The 24,832-nt window shown below is 42.9% G+C and overlaps 1 protein-coding gene across 19 annotated transcripts in view; it reads right to left on the bottom strand.

Annotated features, from left to right (window-relative positions):
• The window catches only part of NCOA2 (nuclear receptor coactivator 2), a 304,156-nt gene extending 280,040 nt beyond the window's left edge, over nucleotides 1-24,116 (bottom strand). For 3 of the 19 annotated variants that reach the window (XM_082721172.1, XM_082721163.1, XM_082721164.1), the window contains exon 1: nucleotides 23,196-23,493. The gene's annotated coding sequence lies outside the window, so the exon portion shown is untranslated. Of the gene's footprint in view, nucleotides 1-21,652; nucleotides 22,301-22,668; nucleotides 23,119-23,195 lie in introns of those variants that run through there. The other 16 variants (XM_082721174.1, XM_082721161.1, XM_082721157.1 and 13 more) reach the window with 13 other exon arrangements.
• Nucleotides 24,117-24,832: the final 716 nt, after the last annotated feature.

Genomic DNA, 24,832 nt, shown 5'->3' with positions numbered 1-24,832 from the left:
TAGTTATTTACCCTAAAGATACAAACGTAGTGATCCAAAGGGGCACGTGCACCCAAATGTTTATAGCAGCAATGTCTACAATAGTCAAACTATGGAAAGAACCTAGATGTCCATCAACAGATGAATAGATAAAGAAGATGTGGTATATATACACAATGGAATACTATGCAGCCATCAAAAGAAATGAAATCTTGCCATTTGCAATGACGTGGATGGAACTAGAGGGTATCATGCTTAGCGAAATAAGTCAATCGGAGAAAGACAACTATCATATGATCTCCCTGATATGAGGAAGTGGAGATGCAACATGGGGGGTTCAAGGGGTCAGAGAAGAATGAATGAAACCAGTTGGGACTGGGAAGGAGACAAACCGTAAGTGACTCTTAATCTCACAAAACAAACTGAGGGTTGCTGGGGGGAGGGGGTCTGGGAGAGGGGGGTGAGGTTATGGACATTGGGGAGGGTATGTGCTATGGTGAGTTCTGTGAAGTGTGTAAACCTGGCAGATAAAAATATCCCTGGGGATAAAAATACATTATATGTTTATAAAAATTTTTTAAAAATTTAAAAATTAAAAAAGAAGACTGACTAGAAGTGAAGTAGTAGGTAACAGTTTAAAGTATAACAGTGTTACTAAGATTTATAATTCATATTTGAATTGGGAGTCCTTTAAAGTAAAATATTTTTAAATGATTACATTCTATATATAGATATGGACTATAGTCAACCTAGAAATTTTCTTTATGTTATTCAGAAGTGTTCTGTTTCTACTCTACTAATAAGAAAATGGATTTATTCCTCTGACCTTCATAAGCCAACATTCTAAATGTACTTCACTGGTAACTATAACCATCTCATCTCTCCCCGTGATTTCAGCTCACGTCATGATCTCAGAGTCGTGAGACAGAGCCCCGCACCGGGCGCACTCAGCAGCAAACCTGCTTCTTTCTCAATAGTCAAATGACCTCAACGTTGACGTCCCATTAGACATTTCTTTTTTTTTTTTTTTTTTTTTTAGAATACTAATTATGATATATTTTTGTAGGATTTACATAAATTCCTCTATATATTATAGCTTCTTGAAGGTATGCAAATTCGTGGAGAAGTCTTCATTTTATTTATTTATTTATTTATTTAAAGATTTTATTTATTTATTTGACAGAGAGAAATCTCAAGTAGTTGGAGGGGCAGGCAGAGAGAGAGAGAGGGAAGCAGGCTCCCTGCTGAGCAGATGGCCCGATGCGGGACTCGATCCCAGCACCCTGAGATCATGACCTGAGCCAAAGGTAGCGGCTTAACCCACTGAGCCACCCAGGCGCCCCCCATTAGACATTTCTTTGAGAAATCTTCGTATTATCTCCTGTAGAGAATACCACTGTCCACCAGTATGTCAAATAAGCATTCAATCTCCCAGGTTAATTAAAGGCAAATTTTATGCACTTTTTCTGAAAGCTTTAATATGATCAATGAAACATTCTACCACCTCCAAGCAGCCCCCCAATGGGCACCCAGGTGGCTTAGTAGGTTAAGCATCTGACTTTGGTTCAGGTCATAATCTCAGGATCCTGGAATTAAGCCCCATACTGGGCTCCACACTCAAGCTCAGCTTCCCACCCCAACCCACCCCCACCACCATTCCCCCCACCAACTCGTGCTTGCTCTCCCAAATATATCTTTAAAAAAAATAATGTCTCCAATTTTTCCAAAACATAAAAAGCTTTAACTGTATTGATTTAACCACTCTCCTCTCCATCTTTTGCACAAAATAGCACTATCAGTTTTGCCTTTAACTACCATGGAACAACATGGACATAAAAAGGATTATGGATGGGGGAACCTGGGTGGCTCAGTGGGTTAAAGCCTCTGCCTTCGGCTCAGGTCATGATCTCAGGTTCCTGTGATCGAGCCCCACATCGGGCTCTCTGCTCAGCAGGAAGCCTGCTTCCCTCTCTCTCTCTGCCTGCCTCTCTACTTATGATCTCTGTCAAATAAACAAAATCTTAAACAAAAAAAAAAGAAAGAGGATATGGATGTTGATAGGCCAAATAATACATCAAATAATCTTTGTCCTCACTTGTTGAGAGCCACTGAATTAGACCTACTAGGTGCAAAAATGCTAATGTGACTATAGTAATAATCATTCTATAATCAGAGGGGTAGCACATTTACTTCAAACAGTTGATAATTACAAAATAGTTTATAATGTATCCTTATAGACTCTACATATAATATAGAGTACTGCATAACCCTTGCATTTGTGGAACACACATTAATTGATAAAGAAAGGTGATTTTTAAAAAACTTGACCACAAATAAGCTTGAACACATAGGCAGTTCTAGTCTTCAGGATTAGCTTCCTAAACAGCTCCTTGAATCCCCCTCAATTTGCATTTAAAATGGTCTACTCTGAATTGCAATCACAAAAAGCTAAGGAAGGTCTATTGAACATCAATTGTGTCTCAAACTCAGACCACTGAAGGAGATACAAAGTAATAATAATAACAAGAGTGCACATTTAAGGGGCGCCTGGGTGGCTCAGTGGGTTAAGCCGCTGCCTTCTGCTCAGGTCATGATCTTAGGGTCCTGGGATCGAGTCCCGCATCGGGCTCTCTGCTCAGCAGGGAGCCTGTTTCCTCCTCTCTCTCTCTCTGCCTGCCTCTCTGCCTACTTGTGATCTCTCTCTGTCAAATAAATAAAATCTTAAAAAAAAAAAAAGTGCACATTTAAGGAAACTGGGGCACAAGGTCATACCTGCCCAAGTAATGGAGTCAGACCCACATCCCAAGCAATGTGGGTCCTAAATGTTACTCCATACTGACGTCACAGAATTAAAAAACAAAAAAAAAAAAAAAAAAAAAACAACCAAGAACTAAAACCAAAACTCAAAACCAAAAACTCCTGCATGTAAAGAACTCCAAGGTTTGTTGAAATGTAGTACTAACATCTGCCAACAGAACATTCAAGTTTTTTAAGATTTTATTTATTTGACAGAGATCACAAGTAGGTTGGGGGGGGGGGTGGTAGGAGAGCAGACTCCCTGCTGAGCAGAGGGCCAATGTGATGTGATGTGGGGCTCCATCCCAGGACCCTGAGATCAATGGCAGAGGCTTAATCCACTGAGCCACCAGGTGCCCCGAACATTCAAGATTTTAGTAAAATCTCTAAGAAAGATTTTATAATCTTTCTGTCCTGAAGTGACATCATGTCATGAGTAACTAAAAAGAAAAACCAATGACAAGATCTTGAAAGATTTTACTTTCATTCTATCCTTAAAAATGAAAAGCCTTTCCCACAGACGAGTCTGTGCTTGATGGTATGTAAAATGTCAATTACTTCAATGTATGGTTTTATTTTGTTTTGTTTTGTTTTTCATTGTATGGTTTTCTGATCTTTCTTCTACTGAGAAATGTCTTACTATGGAATTGTGAGCTCCAATAATACATTAAGGCGCACAACAGATAGTCTTGCGTGGGAATCTGCACACTAAGGGTCCCTAACTCTGTAGTTCATCTCAGGCTGCTGGGATTCTTAGTAGAAAGAAGAATCCCATACACCTAACCCTGGCTGAGGACCTCCACCAGAGGACTCTCAAGCCCGGCTCCCCACAGTATCTGAAGAGTCTCTAAAAAAGCGGAGACACCCCCCTCCCCACCCCCCCCCACACTTTTCTAAAACTCGATGAGACACTGGAGTTTCCGTTTAGACAAGCAAAGCAGATCATTTATGCATTCTAAAATTTGGATTAGAGACTCAGAATAAAAACTCTTATCATCCATGCTCCCAGCACAAGAAAAAAGCATCCTTTGAACAAAAAGCTGCCTTACTCTATAAAACGATCTGCTGAAGCAGCACCCTCCTGGTGCTTTCAGGGGGGACTATGTTAATTATTACTCATATCATGAGTGGCCTTCAGGGTTAGAAATGTTCCTGCTAAAAAAAACAGTCCAAAAATACATGCCATTATCATTTGAGAGCTCTACACAGTAAATACATGCATAGGAAAGAAAAATAATGGGCCACATTTTTCTGTACTGAAAAAAAATTAATTCTAGATTTTAAAGAAAAATTTCCGGGGCACCTGGGTGGCACAGTCGGTTAGGTGTCCAACTCCTGGTTCCTTTGGCTCAGGTTGTGATGTCATCATCGTGAGCCTGAGCCCAGTGTCAGGCTCTGGGCTCAGCTCATCTCAGGCCTGAGATTCTCTCCCTCTGCCCCTCCAGCCACCCCCCACCTTGTGCTCTAGCGTGCATGGCCTCTCTCTAAAATAAATAAATAAATCTTTAAAAGAACAATTTCAGAAAGATTCACTAACGCCCTATAATCTTCCTGTTAATAATCCCCGATAAACAGAGAATCTGTTACCAAAAAATTTCTTTAAAATCATCTAATTCATTCTGGCTTCATTAATAATAAAACCTATTTGATCCTCAAGCACTCTCTGAGGCAAGCAGTCATTATCCCCATTTAACAAAAATGGAAATTGGACTCGAACATTAAATCACTTGCTCAAGGCGACACATGCACCCATAGGCAATACATACTTAATCAGTACTAAATTTACTTTTAAATCACACAAATTTCCTCCAGTTAAAAAAAAAAAAGTACATCATTTTTTATCAGAAAGTTCTTCTAAACATCTAACTAAAATCCCATTAGATATACTTTAAGAACACTGTCTTTTCTAGGACTAGAGAACAGCTGCTCATTACTTCTCATATGGAAACACTTTGGATATCCCAGAAACAACGAATCCTTCCTCTCTTCTCTTCTTTTAAAGGGCAGTAACACTTGCAACTTTCCCCACCTTAGCCTGTTAACAGATGATGGTTCCCCAAGATGACCACAAACTCCTATCCCACATACTCTTCTTCTAATTCAACTTTCAACATTCCTGCCAAGGAGAGCTGGGAGCTATGGTCCCAAGCAAGTGCTCTGAATCTGGATCTGGAGAAGACAAAGGTAGCCCTATGTGACTTATGAGTTAAGTCATAAAAGGTGATCACTTCCTTGGAACTATGACATCTTGCACCCTGTTGTCATGCTGTGAGAAAGCCTGAGCCACTAGGTAAAGAGGCCATACAAAGGTATTTGAGGGAACTCAGCTGAGAGCCTGGCGAACAGCCTACATCAAAAACACCAGACATGTTAAGCGGACAAGCCTTCACTTGATTCCATTGCCAAGCCCTGGCTTTGAGACTTCATCCTAGCTGAATGCCAGACATCACGGAGCAGAGAAGCTATGTCCAACAGGGCTTTTCCAACCCTGGCCCACAACATTTGTGGCATAATGCCACCAAGCATGGAACATACACTGTACAGCAACAGTAAACAGAACTCCCTAATGCAGAACACAAGCAGGAATTTAAAAGGAGACAAGGAAGGAAAAGACTCCTTTCTAAACATTCAAAATAAATACCCCAAATTTTGCACTCTAAATATCACTAGTTTTGTTTTGTTTTTAATTTGACAGAGTGCACAAGCAGGGGAAGGAGCAGAAGGAGAGGGGCAAGCAAACTCAGTGCAGAGCCAGATGCAAGGCTCAGTTCCGTGAATCCAAGATCATGACGCAAGCAGAAACAAAGAACGGGAAGCTTTAACCGACTGAGCCACCCAGGTGCCCCAAGATCACTGGTTTTACAGATAGGAGTCTCTTAGATTCTCATGCAAATCTTATTAAAAGTACATATGAAAAATAAAATAGAGGGGCGCCTAGGTAGCTCAGTCAGAAGTGCCTGCCTTTGGCTTAGGTCACAATCTCAGGGTCCTGGGATCAAGTCCCACATCAGACACCCTGCACAGTGGGGAGTCTGCTTCTCTCTCTCCCTCTGCCCCTCCCCCAGCTCATGCATGCTCTATCAAATAAATAAATAAAATCTTTAAAAATAAATAAAAAATAAAATAGAAACATACTATAATATTTTCTATCTTCATCCTATGCATCTGTCTCTTTTGAATGCCTTTTCTCTTCTCTGATGAAATCTCAATCAGCCCTTTAGGCACAAATCAAATACTCCAGTGGCTGTAAAGCTTTTTGCCTCACAGAATGAACCATTTGCCCCCATAAAATATCTGACCAGCCCTCTAATACAATTTCCTATTCTAATGCATATGTTGTCATTACTTGCCCACATGACTCCTCCCTTCCCTGTGAGATCTGCAAGGATAGGGGACATTTCTTTTTTAAATTTTTGGGTTCCCACTGTCCAGTATATAGGAAGCGTTCATTAAATTTTTGCTGAATTAACAAATCTGGTTATCTGGTTTCTTTTGGTTTCTAAACCCAGAGCAGATACAATGCAGAAAACCAGAAAAGACAAAAGGCACTGTCTTTAAAATACTACTACTACTACTACAAACACACACACACACACAAACACACACACACACACACACACACACATAACACCCAGTGAACAAAGACAGAAAAGGGCAAGTCCAGGAGTTACCTAGAATTCTGTTGCATAGAATCTACGGTTTACAGTTACATGGTGGAGAGACAAACAGATCTGTGCCTTAGAAGAGAGCACAGGCCTAAGTGAATGTTGGTACATTTCAAATCAGTTTAGAAATCAATAGGAAAATATTTCACATTTGAAAAGTATTTTCCCCTAAGGGTGTCTGGCTGGCTCAGTCAGTGGAATAGAAGACTGGTGATCTTGGGGTTGTTGAGTTTAAGTCCCACACTGGGTGCAAGCATTACTTTTAAAAAAAAATGTTTAGGGGCGCCTGGGTGGCTCAGTGGGTTAAGCCGCTGCCTTCGGCTCAGGTCATGATCTCAGGGTCCTGGGATCAAGTCCCACATCAGGCTCTCTGCTCAGCAGGGAGCCTGCTTCCTCCTCTCTCTCTCTGCCTGACTCTCTGCCTACTTGTGATCTCTGTCAAATAAATAAATAAAATATTTAAAAAATTAAATTAAATTAAAAAATAAAATTACAAAATCTTTAAAAGTGTTTTCTCCTAAATGACAAGTGCTCAAAGGAATAAAGAAACGAAATCAGAAAAATTAGATACACAAACCTCTAATGTTCTGAGGGTTTTGTGTAGCCACTGTTTTACAATAATAGCACTTTCTATTAGTTCTGTGACCCTCCCCCATCTGTCCAAAATGTTGCTGCTTCAGTTACATTTCCTGAAGGACTTCTCTCCCTGCTGACCCACGCTGCTACCTGCTACCTATCTGTTTGGAACGCAGCACAGAGCCACTCAGAAATGCAGCTACAACTTTTGTCCAGCCCTCTCTAATATGCCAACATTTTTTTAGAAGCAGCAAAATATATATAAAATGACAGGAACAAAGAGACTACCTCTTAGTATGTCTGGAAGACATTTCAGGAAATTTTTGCAAAAAAAAAAAAAAAAAAAAAAATCAGAAAATGGGATTTCTGAATTACTTGTTTTAAATTCTATGCACTTTAAAATTGCCCAGATTTGGGGACACCTGGGTGGCTCAGTCAGTTATCTGACTCTGTTTCGGCTGGGGTCATGGTCTTAGGTGGTGAGATCAAGCTGGGCTTAGGGCTCTGTGCTCAGCTCAGAGTCTGCTTAAGAGGTTCTCATTCTCATTCTCCCTCCCCCTGCCCCTCCCGCGGCTGTAAAATCAATCAGTCTGCCCAGATCTGTTAAATAAAAAGGCCTATGTACAATCCCATTTTCCTTCCATCCTTCATTTTGCTTATGTATCTCTTAAGTATATGATTTTCCCAGTATAAATATTAATTCAATAATATTCTCATTATTCCTCAGCAGCATATTTTGTTTCATTTTTTGATGCAGCAAGGAGGGGGGCGATGCTACCTCTAAGAAATGTGCAGTACAGTACAACGGATGCCTGGGTGGCTCAGTCGGTTAAGCATCTGCCTTTGGCTGGGATCATGATCCCAGGGTCTTGGGATCGAGCCCCACACTGTGCTCCCTGCTCCACAGCATCCTGCTTTTCCCTCTCCCTCTGCCTGCACCCCCCCCACCTTGGGCTCTGTCAAGTGCAACATTCATGGCCAAGAGCCTAAGGATGCTCCACCTCCAAGAGTATTAACTTTAAGAGAAGAGAACCTTGGTTTTGGGTTTTTTTTTTCCTGGAGCCTGAAAGTTTCAAGTTGAGAGCTATTCTGGAGTTACTTAAATTCTTGTGTTATTTCTTGTTTTCTTTGAGTGCTAGTGTTCTTCCCACTCACAACTTTTCCAGTGAGGCTTCCAGATCTACATTAAGAATAACTACTACTTCTCTACAGGCTTGGGTTGGTGAGATTAACCAGGTAACTCGCTGGTATGATCTGCACACCTGTGAATGATTTTTACTTTTAGACTCTATTTCTTAAATTGAGAATGAATCCCAAATATCCACTGTTGATTCACAAGGGAAGACAGGAGGGCTGTCCTCTACTTCAACAAGGTTCTGAAGCAGAAAAGAGAATAGGACATTAAATAGAAACTAAAGGTAAAAATCACAGGGGCAGACAGGAAAAGTCAGAAGGGAGAACAAATAAAGACACTGCACCAAAAAAAAAGGGGGGGGGGGAAGAAACCTACAAATTCCAAGTTATGGAATAAGTCACATTTTCAAGAAACTCAAGTTGCCAAACTCCTTAAACTCCCAGCAAATTTCTGTCTCTACGGTGTTACTCCAAGAAGTGTTTGAATAAAAGCTTTCTATTTAGCCAAGTGTGCTAGAAAATTCAGTTTTCCACTCCCATCCTGTGCCTAAAAGAGAAATCTACTACTTCCCAAGAGGAAAACAACTCCTAGCGTTCTCTTAGATTCTCAGAGGTTGCACCAGCTCTGTTTGCATCCCCCTGAGCCAGACGTGGATCTCCGTGGGAGGCACTCCTAGAACCCATGTCTAGGCCCAGATATGTGGTGCCTCAGAGGGCATGCCCACAAAATGTCCTGAGATGCCACAATCTCAAGCAATAAAGCTCTCAAAGCTTATGCTACTCTTCAGCCCTCATCAAATTAATATATTTTATTACTTTTTTTTTTTTTTAAAGTAAACTCTACACCCAACGTGGGTGTGGTTAGAACTTAAACCTTGAGATCAGGCTTCAGTCGCAGGCTCTACCAGGCACCCTAACAATTTAATTTTCCTAACACTTCTGGAGAAACTGAGGTATTTTTATTGTTTATATATGTGTTTGTTTATGTAAGTGATTTCTCACCCAACATGGGGCTCAAACTCACAACCCTGAGATCAAGAGTCACACACTCTTCAGACTGAGCCAAAGAGCCAGCCCGGCACCCCTAGAGAACCTGACATTTAACACAGAAAAGTCTGGCTGCACAACAATGTGAATGCACTTAACGCACTTAACTACACATTTAAAAAAGAAGGTATAAACTGTATAAGTATTTTGCCACAATTCAATTTTTTAATTAAAAATGTTTTTAAAACTTTTTTTTAATTAAAAAAAATCTAAGAAATAGCCTAAAAAGCAAAAAGCTAACAAACAAAAACTAGGGGCAACATTTCATATTAAAAGAGACTACAGAACCAAATGCCAAGGGGGAACCTGATTAGCTCCTGGTTTGAAACCTAAAACCCTAACAGTTTGGGGACAACTGGGAAAACTCATTAGACAGCTGATATTTGACATCAGTTTTCTTGGACTTAAGAGTCACATTCATATTATATGCAGTTCTATAAAATGATGCCTTTATTTTAAGACAATGTGCTTTATGGATAGAGGGTCATTTGTAACTTACTTTCAAACAGTTCCTCCAATGCACGCACATACATACACACGCACACACACACAAATACATATATAACACACACACAGGAAGAGGGAGAAAGAAGCATACACAGCACTGAAATAGTTCTTATTTGGCCACTTGTTCTACCACATTATCGCAGCATCACAGGAGCTAAGACAAAGAGATCTATACAACACTGCAGACCCCAAAGTACCACCCAGCTTTTCCACCTGAGCTGTATACTGTTTCTACTACTTTAATTGGCTGGTGACAGAATGTAAATATCTGACTGACAGACAGACAGACAGACAGACAGCTTTCTGAATTGCTCTGCAAATAAAATGATCCCACAAAACAGAGAATTATTGTTTAAGTAGAGATTTGGGAAGAAGGTTGAGAATATCTTTATAGGTGTTGTCACAAGTATGTATTAATGTGCAGACTGTGAGGGCTTTGCTCTTTGGATAGTTGTAGAATTTCATTATTTACCTATTGAGACATCAGCCCTTCAAGTGATGCTTCCATTCTCTTCTTTATCACTTCTTCAACGGAAGTATTTAAGTGCCAACCATGGTATAGTTTTCTGTGTGTTTGGTTTTGTTTTATTACCTTTCCAGAACTATTGAATTTCCCCAAGGTTTTCTTTACCTTTTTTCTCCTCTTTCCACTATAAACTGAGATTATTAATCCCTCTTCTCACCATAGTGTCAAAATATTCTGCAGGGGAAAAGAGAGTAAGTCTCAGTGTGAAAAATGTTCAGTTTTACGAAAGCAAGAAAGCCCAAAATTTAAGTCTTTATTGCTTCTGTTTTGAAGGTAAGTGGACTTCTGTATTTTTTTGTAAAATCTGTATCCAATGTAATAAGCTTCTTTACTAATAACCTCCGAATACTGTTGGACTCTATGTATACTCTTCTTGTTTTGAAAAATCATATACTTTGCTATTAACTAAGATCAGTAATATAAACTCCCAATAAATTGAGTTTTATATCAAAGGGTTGTTTCCTAAATTTTAGAATAACTCATGAGTTTTCTTGAGGCAAATCAAAGAGCATGAACTCATATGGTCAAAGGCCAGGAAGAACAGACTATCGGGTACAAAGGCTCAAGTAAGAGTAGAAATCGGGAAAAAAAATGGGTTTGTGATAGACCTATCTAGTAAGTGTTTGGGAATGTTATTCTGTGATGAGTGGGGACTTGTATTATTATAAAAGGGATATTTGGGGAAGATCAGTCTATTAATGACTTACAGTGCCAAAGAAGAATTTGTTAAATCAGTCGAAATACAGTTTAAAAATGAAGGCCTTTTTTTTTTTTTAAATGAAAGACTTTAAGCTGCCTATAATACTATTTTGAAGGAACGGGACAAAGAATGAATGAATAAATAAAAAATACACACATATACACTCTACCCTTACTAATCAATTTTTTTAATGTATTTTATTTTGTTGTTTATTTTTTTAGAAGATTTTATTTATTTACTTGACAGAGAGAAACACAGCGAGAGAAGAAACACAAGCAGGGGGAGTGGGAAAGGGAGAAGCAGGCTCCCCACCTAGCAGCAAGCCCAATGCAGGGCTCGATCCCAGGACTCCAGGATCATGACCTGAGCCAAAGACTCATATTTAACTGACTGAGCCACCCAGGCACCCCCTTACTACTCAATTTTTAGCAAACCCATAAGAAAACAAGTACAATTTCCCTTCATTCAGATAAGCCAATGCATACTGTCATTTTAAGCATCTTTACTGAACAAAAAAGACCAGCAAATTTTAATGCTTGATTATTCAAAGCATTTTAGTTTAGTTTTTCCTCCTTGATATTAAACTCCAAAGAATTGATATAAAAAATTCTAATCTGATGGGGCGCCTGGGTGGTTCAGTCGGTTAAGCATCTGCCTTCAGCTCAGATCATGATCCCAGGGGTCCTGGGATTGAGTCCCTGATCAGTGGGGAATCTGCTTCTCCCTCTCCCTCTGCCTGCAGCTCTGGCTACTTGTGCTCTCTCTTTGTCAAACAAAATTTAAAAAAAAAAAAAAAAAAATTCGAATTTGTTTCACTGCTATTAGAAACTAATCCACGATTTATCTAACTCAACTTTCAAAAAAAAGTTTGTATAAAAGGCCTATTCCACTTGAAATAACAAGTACTGTAAGTTAACTACTCAGTATGATCAAGTTGATAAACTAGTAGCAGGTCCTTAAAGCCGCAAGGGCATGTATCTGCTAGCCTGGGTTTTATTTCTATATACCTTCACTAATTTATAGATTTCAGTCAGGCTACTCTATTGCATTGCTATTTTCCATCTGCATGGTGCTAACCTTTTTAGCCTTGATTCAACATAGCAACTCCGCTCTCGGCCTCTCCAGTTTCTTTCTGAATGTGTCTCCTTCCTCCTCTCACCCCCCATATACACTTGATCTCTTTCTCCAAGATTGTCAACAACTCTCTGAACAACTCTGTCAACAACTCTGAACAACTGAGGCAGGTTCAGAAAAACTACAATGAGCCTGTGGGAAGCACCTGAATCTCAATGGGAAATTTCTCAAGAAGGGAATGGAAAAGGGCACCCATAGCCAGAAAAACTCAATCCCTTTGGTGGGGAAGATGCTGGCTTCCCTCACTCCTCTGAGGCCAAGCCAGGTAAAGGCGAGGTGCTCAGTCTGAAAATCACAAGTCCTTGAAGGTCTTCCCTTGCCTTACCCTGTCTTTATCTGCTCTCACCTCACAGGGGTAGAAGGAATGTGGGGCTCAGTGGTACCCGAAGGGAACAGGCCATCAGCACTGCCCAAATTATGGATCCAGATCAGAAGACATTATAATGTCAGAGCCGGGGTGCCTGGGTGGCTCAGTGGGTTAAAGCCTCTGCCTTCGGCTCAGGTCATGATCCCAGGGTCCTGGAATCGAGCCCCGTATTGTATCGGGCTCTCTGCTCAGCAGGGAGCCTGCTTCCTCCTCTCTCTGACTGCCTCTCTGCCTGCTTGTAATCTGTCTGTCAAATAAATAAATAAAATTTAAAAAACAAACAAACAAAAAAAATAAATAATGTCAGAGCCAGACAACTCTTGGTGGGAAACCCAGATGCAAACAACAATTCTGCAGGTGAGCATCTGGGGCCTCAATTCCCTGGGAATCACCCCATACTCTGTCTACCACAAGCTCTTCCTCCCCCCCCCACCCCTCCCACTACAGGGTCAGCTGCTGCTCCCAGTGATAGTGGGGAGGGTAGGGGGGCTCTACTAGTGAGACTTCTGACCTCCAGAGGAGGCCCAGCTCACTGGCCCTACCACAGGGAAGCAAGCCCAGGCCAGAGGTATCCGGACACAGGTCCTTCCTGCCCAAGGCTTTGCTCGCCTTGAGTCGAAAATCTGGGATTCCCTTTATCTCCTCTCTTTTCTCCTTAATGCCTTTTCTCAAAGTGAAAATATTTACTACTACAATGAGATCACCAATGATTACAAGAATGCTGTTATGTGAGCATCCTTTAACCAGAAAAGGGTAATGCTCCAATTTTATTTTCTAATGTCCTTCAACATCCAGGCATAATGTTGACTTTTGTCACTATCAAATGTCACTGTCAATATGTTCAGTTCACAGTGAATATCACATCATTTTTTGGTTTAACTGCTTAAAATCTTTCATTTATTAAAATCGTTAATTAACTGTACACACCTCCTGCTTAAAATAAAAAGTGGCACAGCAAAAATCAAAGAGCTTTACATGACTTCCACTTCCTTCACTAGGTTACACTATTTATACTTACCATGTGTTTATTTAGAAAAGATTCTAGTGGTACTATAATATATTAAAATAACATTTTAAATGGAATAAATTTTTTACATCACACTTTTACAGAGGAGTCTTGAGGAATCAAGATATTACTACTTAAAAAAGCAACAAGAACACTACATATAAACCTCAAAACAGAATTCCAGAAATTAAAAATACAATACACTACCAGAAACTCCAAAGAGGCAGGTGTGCCTAAAGCTTTAGGTATCTGGTTACAATTTCCATCCATCTTAAATTGTCTATTTCCAACTTATATCATTTGGACCACTTGAATCTAATGAACAGTTTTAAGACATCTAACACTACAAAGTTTGTAACAATATCCTTAAACAGGCAAGAAATAAAATGCATAAAAACTAGGGACTGTAATACTCAGTCCTATTGGACAACAGAAGCTCAACCCCCCAGTCTGCGGGACCACAATGTTGTCCAGCAACCGACTAACTTCTAACAACAAATCAGCCAATTACTGCACTGTGCCTGTTAAGTGATCTGTTTTCAACCTAATGGCTTACTTAACAAATAGCTAGCTTCTTCCCTAAGTGCTGTTAGCAAAGCCAGTGTGTTTGGTAAAGAGGGAAACCATAGATCATGATCATACATGAAATACCTAATGATAGTAACAGACTTCCTCCAGAATCTTGACTGTGTTTCCTTCACTACCAGCCATCTTCCATCCTTTAGAAAAAAAAAAATTGAGAAAGCCAAGGAAGAAGGAGAAAAGGAGGCGGAGGAGAAAAGTCTACAAGGATTTATACCCAAAGTGAAGCAGTCCAAAGCTGTACCGCTATTTACTGCCCATCCTCACTTCAAAGGACTGGGCAGCACAGAAGCTGAGTCTGGGTGCACAGCACACCCAATGAGATCCCCACCAAAGGCTGCAGGCACAAGGTGACAGGGACAGGACAGCACAATCCCCTCAAACACCCACGAGCCCCTACTGCCAGTCTCTGTAACTAGAAAACCACCTTCTGTAATTTCAGGAAACGCTATCGATATTCACAGAAATTCATACTCTGGACATTCAGATTTCAGCAAGAGATTTCCATATTCCTTATTAAGGAATCTAAAAATGTATGTGAAAGAATTTACCTATGCTCCAACAATAACCAGAGGTGATTACCTGATAAACACACTTATGAATAATTCTAGTTTTAAAATACATACAGGCACATTAAAAAAACATATTTTTAGTTTGTCTTAAGTAATCTCTATACCCAACATGGGGCTCGAACTCATGACTCCAAGATCGAGTCACATGCTCTAGCGAATAAGCCAGCCAGATGCCCCTGAAAGTTTGTTATCCATGTAGCAATCTAAATTTCCCCTTTAGTTTTACTCTAGAAATGACTCAAGTAACAACCTAAGTTCCTCTACAATATGCAACTCCATTTTGACAATAAGTGAAAGCTTTTCACCAGTAAGCACATTAACAATAGAATTAGAAATTCTAAGATAGGGGCGCCTGGGTGGCTCAGTGGCCTAAGCCTCCGCCTTCGGCTCGAGTCATGATCTCAGGGATCTGGGATCAAGCCCCGCATCAGGCTCTCTGCTCCGCAGGGAGCCTGCTTCCCTTTCTCTCTCTCTGAATGCCTCTCTGCCTACTTGTGATCTCTGTCTGTCAAATAAATAAATAAATAATCTTTAAAAAAAAAAAAAAGGAATTCTAAGATAAGTTAATATTAAATATTCTCACAAATGCAACTGTACCACCAAAGGCAAGGAAGTCACTTCATGTCTGATTAATAAGCTGATTTCAGGGGCACCTGGGTGGCTCAGTGGGTTAAAGCCTCTGCCTTCGGCTCAGGTCGTGATCCTAGGGTCCTGGGATCGAGCCCCGCGTCGGGCTCTCTGCTTGGCAGGGAGCCTGCTTCCTCCTTCTCTCTCTCTGCCTGCCTATCAGCCTACTTGTAATCTCTATCTGTCAAATAAATAAATAAAATCTTTTAAAAAAAAAATAAGCTGATTTCATAAGCAGAAATAATCTGCTAGAAAAGACAATCATCATTTAGATGGTCAGTCAGCAACAACAGGAACTTCCAGAGCTCACTCACACTCCGTAAGCTGAGCCTTGGAATATGTGGGATCACATTTCACACGGACACATTAAATGAGTAACAGAGAATACCAGGCATTATATTTTCACCTATGACAACAGGTCTTCAGTCCCCGGGAGCTGGAAGCAGTGTGTGCGGCTCCCCACACGTGCACAGGTGAAAGAGTTCCCTGAAAGCTCTCCTCACTCCTTGCAAACAATTGAGCAGGCAGAAGAATTCCACAAATAGCAGAGCACAAGTCAGATGACTGCATACATTATCAGCCTTCTTTTAAGACTCCAGTACCTCAACACCAAGTCATCCACGCCACAGAGATTGCACAAAATCTGTAAAACATGCATCACACAATCACCACCTAACAGTTAAAGATACTAGAATTAAATATATTGTAAAGATATAAGAAGCCAAATATCTGTATCAGTGTTTTGTCCTTTCTAAAACCTATACTGCAGTGTGCTCTCACTCTATTTTCTTCCTAGTCCCCACACCCAAGTTTTCTTGAGCTTATTTTCCTAGCTTTTTTTTTTTCTTTTTTATTTATTTGTTTGACAGATAGAGATCACAGGTAGGCAGAGAGAGAGAGAGATAGAGACAGAGAGGAGGAAGCGAGCTCCCCGCTAAGCAGAGAGCCCGATGTGGGGCTCAATCCCAGGACCCTGGGACCATGACCTGAGCGGAAGGCGGCGGCTTAGGCCACTGAGCCACCCAGGCGCCCCATCTTAGAATTTTTTATGGTGAGAAATAGGCAACCTGGATGGACTTTCTCAAAATATACTCGTACCCCTTTCCACTTCCCTAGGGGAGAATTACTCATCTGTGTCACCTCTACAAAGTACTCCAAAAGACACCACCACATTATGCTGAAAGAAGTGTAGCCCACCAGCTAACAGAACACCCATTAAGAGGACAGAGCTGAGGGGCAGTTGTTTGTTCAAATTCTTCTCCAGTAGTCTGGCTGTGTGACCCTAGGCAAGATACTTGACAGTTCTGTGCCTCCACTTCATGAACCAGTAATAGGAATGCTAATAAGCACGCCCACCTCACTGTGTTACAGGGAGAAACACGCACAGTATACAGTAAGGGCACTCGAACCCTGCTCGGGTTTTTAGTAAACACTCAATAAATGTTACCTGTTTTTACTCCATCTATTACAGTTCTTATTTTTTGAAAATTAAAAAACAAGAATCCTGCAATTTAAGAATCATAAAACACTGGGCTAGTGACTAAAAAGCCAGAAACTGTCTGTAGATCTTAAGTGACACCTGGCCAGGTACAGGCCTGCCTGGATGCAAGGCTTTGCTGGACACCTGCTGGCATGATCTGCAGGACTGGAACCACTCAAATCGATCCATCCCTTTCATGGACTAAACGCCTCCACTGACTGCCTTATAAAAAGGCCTGCAAACGTGTTCTTTATCAGATTCCTAAAAGGAAGACATTCTCGCACTCACCATTCCCTCTCATCCTTATGATTTGTTTCCTTGCCCTTGCTGGTCAAGGGTAATCCGCCCCCCACCCCCCACCCCCGGAAGTTTTGCTCATAGGCACAAGGACTTAATCTCCCTTAAGCTTCATCTTCTGAAAAATGAGGTAACCTCTATTTTACAGGGCTGTGGCAAAAAAAGAAAGAATGAAACACACCTCAAAAAGCCCCTAACAGGTTGTTGGCTCTCAAGGAGAGCTGCTATTATCATTTACATTGCATTGTCCTTACTCTCCCACTACAGACATTTCTGTCAAGAGCAAGAATGAGTTAAATCTAGAAAACTCATAATCACAGAAGAACACCTGTGTAAGGCTGCACATGGGAGTTTTCCATCCTTTAGAAACTTGAGGGTGTGAAGGCCCAGAATATGTAGTTTTAGAGCAACAAGGCACACTCTCTCCACAGAACTGGGAGGTCCCTGACTAGTTGCCCTAATATCTTCCACCAACTAAAGACTGGCATGCTGACCACACACGACATGACTCCAAACAGTATAAAACAACACTAATTATAATATTCATACCTCCATTAAAGGAAAATTATTTGATTGTAAGCTACTCAGCTAAGGAGACATTTAACAACTTATTATAAACAATCCTATTTTCGGAGGGGGGAAGCTCAAACCCAAATCAAACTTTTTTGATAATATATAATTAAAATTACACACACCAAAAAAACAGATCATTAGTATCCAAGCAAATTGAAAATTAAGGTGAACATGTATCTTTCCAACTTCTCTGTGCTCCCCACTATGAAAAAAATCACCCACTCTGTGTTCCCTCTTAAGTCACAGGATTCGTAATAGGTGGTTTCGGCTATCAATGTAAACCGCCAAATGCTGGGATACTCATCAAATAAATAATGAACAAATGAATGAAACAATGGTTAAATGAGGCAAGAATGCAAAGACAAGATCTAAAAGGCCCAATGCGGGATTTAAGTTACTCATCGGGAACCCTTAACAGTTCATAATTAGCTGCCTATGAGGCATAAATTCTACCAGATTTAACCTGCCAGGTATTTATCAACTGATACGTAAAATTAAAAACTGTTTTTTCTTTCAGAACCTTTAACAAGTTGCCAATAACTTCTACCTATAAGCAGTTCTCCTCTTTCTTAAAGATTCTCATCTTAACCCTCAAAAGCAGCTAAATAAAACAGCCTCGTAGATTCCCTGCTTATTTAATTCTCCTCTAGAAATTTCCAACTAGGGAACCAACTGAAAATTGTCCTGGAATCAATTTTTCCACAATTGCATTATGTCATCATAGCCACTAGAAGCCAGAAATGTGGTTACTGATGAACATTTCATAGGGCAGACATAAAATCTTTGCCCTAAACGCCAAGAGCATTGTGATCTACCTACGGATTATCTAGCTCTTTCATTTCAATTACTATCAAACACAAGTTTATCTTTAAGATTTCCAGTCCTATTCATAACCAGTTTTGCCTCAGTTTTACAACAGCTAGAAGAACTAAAACAGCTTCTAAAATATTCACAGAAGTCACAATCTCACCTCTATTTAGAAATTAGTACCTAAAATCCATAAGGTACCTAGAATCCATAAAGTTTCTTTATGCTGTCTGAATTGAGGGTCTATGACCTAAAACTGTATTTTATAGCTTTTCCAGACATTACTTTTAATAGACTCTAAGGAGTAACATGACATAACATTCCTTCTACAGTTTGCAATTCATAAACCCTTCTACAACTCTTTAAAGAAAAAAGGAAACAAACACATAAATGCTAAGAATAATTTTTTGTTGTTGTTTAGAAAGCAAGTCATAGAGGTAAAATGAGCTTCAGGTATGAAAGTATAAGAAACTGAAGGTTTTGTTCTCTTTTCCTTTGCCTTTCATCACTGGTATGTAAATAGAGTATGATTATTTCATTAGGGGAAAAGATACTAATTTCCACCAATTTTAAGATTTACTGCAGTAAAAGACCAATACCTTAAAAGCAATAACTTACTTTCTTTCCCCCTCCTATTCTCTTAAAATTGAGAGCATGTAATAACAAAAATCCCAACAAAACTATAAACACAGAATACTGAAAAGCCAGTAATTTCTTAAACAGCAGCTCTGTCATAAAAATAGCTAAGCATTAATTAGGCTTTTAAATATAATTTCAACCATGACATAATAGTGATCAAAACATCAAATAAGAACACACTGTGCATTTCAGAAAACTGAACGTCTAGAAAAATTGTTTAAAGAGACTTCTCTTTTGCTACCTAATATCCTACAACTGCTTAAAAGAATCACTTTTAAAACCAATACAACACAAACATTTTTTTTTTCTAAGAAATTCAGCTGTCAACTTAAGGGTCACATTTAAACCTGATGTGATTTGAAACAGCTAAGGTACTGAATCCTTAAATATAGAATGTGTAATGAAAGCATTGCCCACAGGTCCTCAATTGTGAGGCTTAGAAAGCTTTAATAAGATATAGCTATAGATAAAGCCAACCAAGGAGCATTACCCCTTTATTCACTCATACCACAGCCTAAGTCCCCTTACATTTTACATTTCCAGTGAAATGTTCCTCTAACGGTGAATGAAAGTCATATAAATTATATTTAGCCAATAAAAGGTTAAAATCAGAGCCAAACTATCTAAAAAACATTAAAATTCATAATTGGTGAGCTTTTTTCTACCCTGTTTCTGTAACCTGACATCTAAAAATCAAAGAACTCCTCTATTAAGACCGAAATCCCCAGGAGGAAGAAGGCTCAGATCTAGACTGAGAGCACACAATGGAATCACAGCTGACGATGCACATCTTTTTCTAGATGTCTCCATATGCTTGAGAGGGTTTTTGTTTTTTTTTTCTTTCCCTCTAACCAGGCTTTAGAGGACTTGCTACTCTCTGCCACCAAGAATCTGAGAACATTTTCAAGGACTATTGTAGAAAATAAAGTAAAATAATGTGTTGCTCTTATACATACAAAAAAGAGAGAAGGGCACATGTCAGAGTGACCATCAGTAACTAAATTAACTAATGATGGGGGATTTTCAATGTTGTCAAATTTTGAATGTTGTTTATGATATTCCCCACTTCTGGCAGCTGAATGTTATATCCCCACAGTTTTTGTTATTTTATCACTAAAATAACACCCAAAGGGCTACAGCAAAATGCAATTTAATTTTTGTCTATGTAAACACTCAAAATTATACTGAATTAAGAATTCACATTATAAATTTGAAAATGGTGTATTGCAACAGAACACATTTATAAAGTGTGGTAAATACTGTTTCCTAAAACTACAGTTCCTCAATTCTTTCTTATAGTAACCAAATATTAATAAAATCTTGAGAAAGCTGTAGATATGATAAATACCACGCACATAAGATTACCCACACACACACCAAAAAAAAAAAAACCTCTCAAGATCAGTTCAATTCAAGGGATACTTAACACGAAATGAATGAATTCATTCTGTTTAACATGATTCATTCTTTGAACTCCCAAAGATTTTACAAATTCCAGTTGGGAAAAGGATCCTTGCTGCTGTCAGTGTACACTAAACCTCACCAACAAAGAACAGGAGCACACATACACACACATAAAAAAGCACTGTAGCAGCTGCTGCCTTTTTTAAAGACAGCTTATTCCTAAAGAGCAACCTGTGCTTTTTATTGAGAACCAAAGACCTATCCTCCCTATTCTTAAAAGTCAGGAGTTAATAAAGTCACTGGACTGAACCCAACAACCAGCATAAAACAACCAAAAATGTTTCCTAACCCTGCAAAAACCAGAAAAGTACACACACACTGTACAATTCAGCAGTGTTTAAGAACAAAACTAATTTATTTTTTTTAAGAATCTTTTGTGTGGGAGGAATCCAGCAAACTACACTTTAGACTTTTTTCTGTAGACAAATATGCTTTGACTAGCTTTGCTTCTTAAATACTAACGCTTTATGTTTCAAACACTGATGCTTTGGTTCCTAACTTCACTTTGTTTACTCAGGAAAAATAAAAAACAAAACAAACAAAACGCATACCATAAACGACAACTTTTTTTTTTTTTTAATGTCATCCCAAATGCCGAACTTCCAAGCGCACTTTGGGAGCTGGCGGTCCAACTAAACAAGGAACCAGTGAAGCCATGACAAACAATGATGCTTTACACTCCCAATAATCAATTGACGTAAAGGCTATCCCAATGCCTTCATTTTCAGAGCACCCTTGCAAATTTCACTGTTCCCAACCTGGAGGAGCTAAGTGAAACTGAGGTAGGTGTAAACTGCTAACTCCGATGATCCTCTGCACGTAAACCCGCCGCTGAGGTCCAGAACACGATCACTACAATATATATGCCATTTTAGAAACGGGCCTCGGAGAGTTACTGCCACATAGTAAGTGGCTTTAGACTTCGTCGTGCCTAAGACGACGTCTCTAGTGGTACCAAGAAAAATACAGTATCTCGCGTAAACTACGTGCCCTCCCGGGTCAGAGACCCTCTAAGTGACACTACCGCACAGACCAAGGAACGGGTGACTAGGGATGGACAAGAGTGGCTAGCTCAGCGTCTCCATGACTCCCCCGCCCCGCGTGCAACTCTTCTCTAACTGGTCGGGAAGCAACCCCGCCCCCTTCCTTCCTCCGGTCCCTACGATTGGCTTACCGACACCCGGCAGGTCAGCTCCCCGCCTTCGATTGGCTCACTGCCCCATCAGTCACACGCAGCGAGATTCGGGTCGGTGGGAGGGGAAGGCGTTGGAGGAGGTGGAGTGGGAGTGGGATTAGAGGACGAGGTGGCAGAGGAGGTGTTCAGGTTTGGTCCCCGGTTTGGGAAAGTTTCCCCTACCAGTGACAGATCCAGAAGGCGTAAGGCCCGGTCCAGTTCTGGGCCGGTGCAAGGGGCTCGGGTCCCCGATTCCCGCCCCTCGGTCCCGCAGGCCCCGGAAACCACCAGAGGGAGGGGGGAAAGGGAGGAACCATCTAACCAGGGACCGACCCACCCCCGATCTCGGAAGAGGCGCCTCCGGGACTCCCCGGAGGGGCGAGGGGCGGGGACGGGGAGGTCCAGCACGCCGCGACGACCCCGGCCCCCTCTCTCAGCAGCCCCCAGAGGCCCGAGGGAGAAGTGTCCCCGGGCCCGGGGCGTGACCGTCGCGAGTCAGCCGGGAGGGCCCCTCCCGCTTCCCGCCTGGGGCCCTGAGGGCCTGTCCCTTCAGGGGCGGGGAGAAGGGGGAGAGAAAAGGGGGCGCTGGCGAGCCAACCCGGAACCTCCCGGACCGCCTCCCGCCCCCAGCCCCGGCCCCAGCGCGCCTCCTGCACACATGCCCGCACCCAGAAAGTTAAGTCAGGGGCGAGCCCAGCTCCGCGCCGCCGCGGTCCGGCCCCCCGGCTCCCCGCCCCCACCGCCGCCCGGCCTGCTCGGCCCGAGCGCGCCGCCCGCCCCGCCCGCCGCAGCTCTTTCCCGTCCGCCCGCGGCGCGCGGCGCCCCTCGCCCCCCGCCCCCGGCGCTGACACGGGCCCGGGCCGCCGATCCCCTCCTCCCGGCGTCTCAGCCCGCCCGCCGCCCCTGACATCGCGCTTCACCTTCACACACCCCCGAGCACTTCCCGAGTCCTGCCTCCCCTCGCTCGACTCCCACCCTCCGCTGCAGTCGCTCCGCGTTTCGATTAAAGAATGCACCTTCTCAGGATTCACCTTCCCGTCTCAGCCTCTCTGCCCCCGAGGGGACAGGAGCCTCGCTGCTCGCCGACCCCGCACCGGGCAGGCTGGCGGGCGCCTTGCTCCTCAGGCGGGGGCCGCGCCCGCGCCCCCGGCCTCCCCGCCGCGCCTCGGCTCTCACCTCTCGCCGGCGCCGCGGGCTGCAGCCTCCGCCCGCCTCGCGCTCCGGGACTCGTCTCCAGAGCTCTCGCAAAGCGCTGGAGCGCCTCCTTTCTCTCCCAGGGACTCCGCGTCTCCCCGCCGCTTCCCGCCCTCCCCACCCCCCAAGCCCCAACTCCCCAGCTTCGCGGCGCCTCCGGGATGCAACTCCCGTTTTCCGCGCACTCCGGCAGCGCTCCCCGCACACAAAAACAGCCCTCTCCGCGGCGCACGGCTCCGCCGGGCTCGGCGCAGGAAGGGCAGTCGCGGCCGGGGGTGGGGACGCGGCGCCCCCCGCCCGCCGCCCGCCTCCCGCCCGCCCTCGCGGCCCCCAGGGAAGGCGCGGTTACCGGCTCGGGTCGGTCACGCCGTCAGGTGCCGGCTGCCGTCGGCGCTGACCTTCGCCGCCGAAGCTGTGGCTGAGGCTGCGGCCGCCATGTTCCCGTGTTAATAACTGCTGCCTGGTTGTTTATTTCAATGGAGATCCTCCCCCAACTCCCTCCTCCTCCTCCTCCTCCGCGTCTCCGCACTTGCGGAGAGAGACACAGACCGCGCGAGCTCGCGAGCAGGGGAGGGGGCTCGGGAGCCAGGCCGTCCCTCCCTCCGCCTCCCTGGCCGTGGCCGCCGCCAAGTCCTGTCACTGGGGAAAGGACGGGGCGGAAACTTGCCTCCCGCGCCCCCGGGGAGGGGGCAAAGGTGGACGGAGGGTTCTCCGGGGAGCAGACCCTGGCCGCGGGGTCCGCAGCATCTCCGTCGGCAGCGTCCTCTGAGAAGGCGACCCGGGGAGAGGTGAAGAGTGAGGGGGGAAAGGGGACAAAATGGGTGACTTTGGCAAAGGGAGGGTGACCTATGGGTGACGGCAACTGAAGGGAGAGTAAACAGATGACTCCATGGGGAGGGCAAAGGGCAGTGCCAAAAAAGAAAGCGAGAGGATGGGACTGGCCGGGGCTGCAGAGTGAAGGCAGTGGGTTCCTGGGGCTGCAGACGGCGGGGAAGATGCCCCGGACGAAGATCCGTGAAAGCCAAGTGCCAGGTTCGCCCGGGGAAGAGCCTCCCGCCGGCGCTCGGACCGGGCCCCTCCGCCAGCAGCCTGCACCCCTAGGGCGCACCTCACACACCCCGCGTCTCCAGCTGCGTTTCTAGAGGTGCCCCTCGTCCATCAGGTCTCCTTCCGCTCGTACGAGTATAGGCTTCTCCTGTTGCAGCCCTAACTCCAGAAGGGATGGAGGGGGCGCGGCTGCGGGAGGCTAGCTGCAAGGGGTGCCACCCAGCAGTCGCCTGATAAAGCAAAAGTGCCCAGTGTGTAAAACCTAACATGGCTGAGCATTCTCGTCCCGACATGAATCACAAAAGTTTTTTATTGGAAAGTCCACTTCTTAGACGTCAGAAAGTGATGTTGGGGTGGAGGCTGTGCAGGAAAGTTGCACCAAAAATTCGAGGAGAATTCTCACTTGACTATTACTGAGATCAGTTTCATGCTTTAGGAAAGCAGGCTCTTCCCCCACTTAAATGTAGTTGGAAAAAATGAACAACATTTGCATAACATATTTCCTAGTCTTATGAGAAAGGTCACTTGGCCATAGACAATAATTATAGTGTTTATTGAACACTTACTATGTGCCTTGCACTATCCTGAGCAATTTGTATACGCTATTGATTTTGATCCTCAAGACTTACAAGGTAATTACCGTTTTTACCTTTCACAAAAAAAAATGTGAACTTAAAGAAATAAGTTCTGCCTGTAGAAACAGCCAGGAAGCTGGAGAGGATTTGAGCCCAGTCCTGGCGGGCTCCAAAGCCCACACTTTTAATATCTTCAACCTCAAATTGGTGGGAATACCACCAATTTTATTTTGGGAAAGAAAATGTGTGTAGGGTGTGTGTGTGTGTGTGTGTGTGTGTGTGTGTGTTAACTATAGATGGAAAATGGAAGGCTATTACAACAAATTGTTAGCACTGGGGAGTATAATAAGTGGGTGTGTAATGG

The sequence above is a fragment of the Mustela nivalis genome (assembly GCF_964662115.1).
Source record: "Mustela nivalis genome assembly, chromosome: 2".
Lineage (NCBI taxonomy): Eukaryota > Metazoa > Chordata > Mammalia > Carnivora > Mustelidae > Mustela > Mustela nivalis.
Note: the sequence above shows the minus strand (reverse complement) of the source record. Positions and strands in the feature narration are given on the sequence as shown.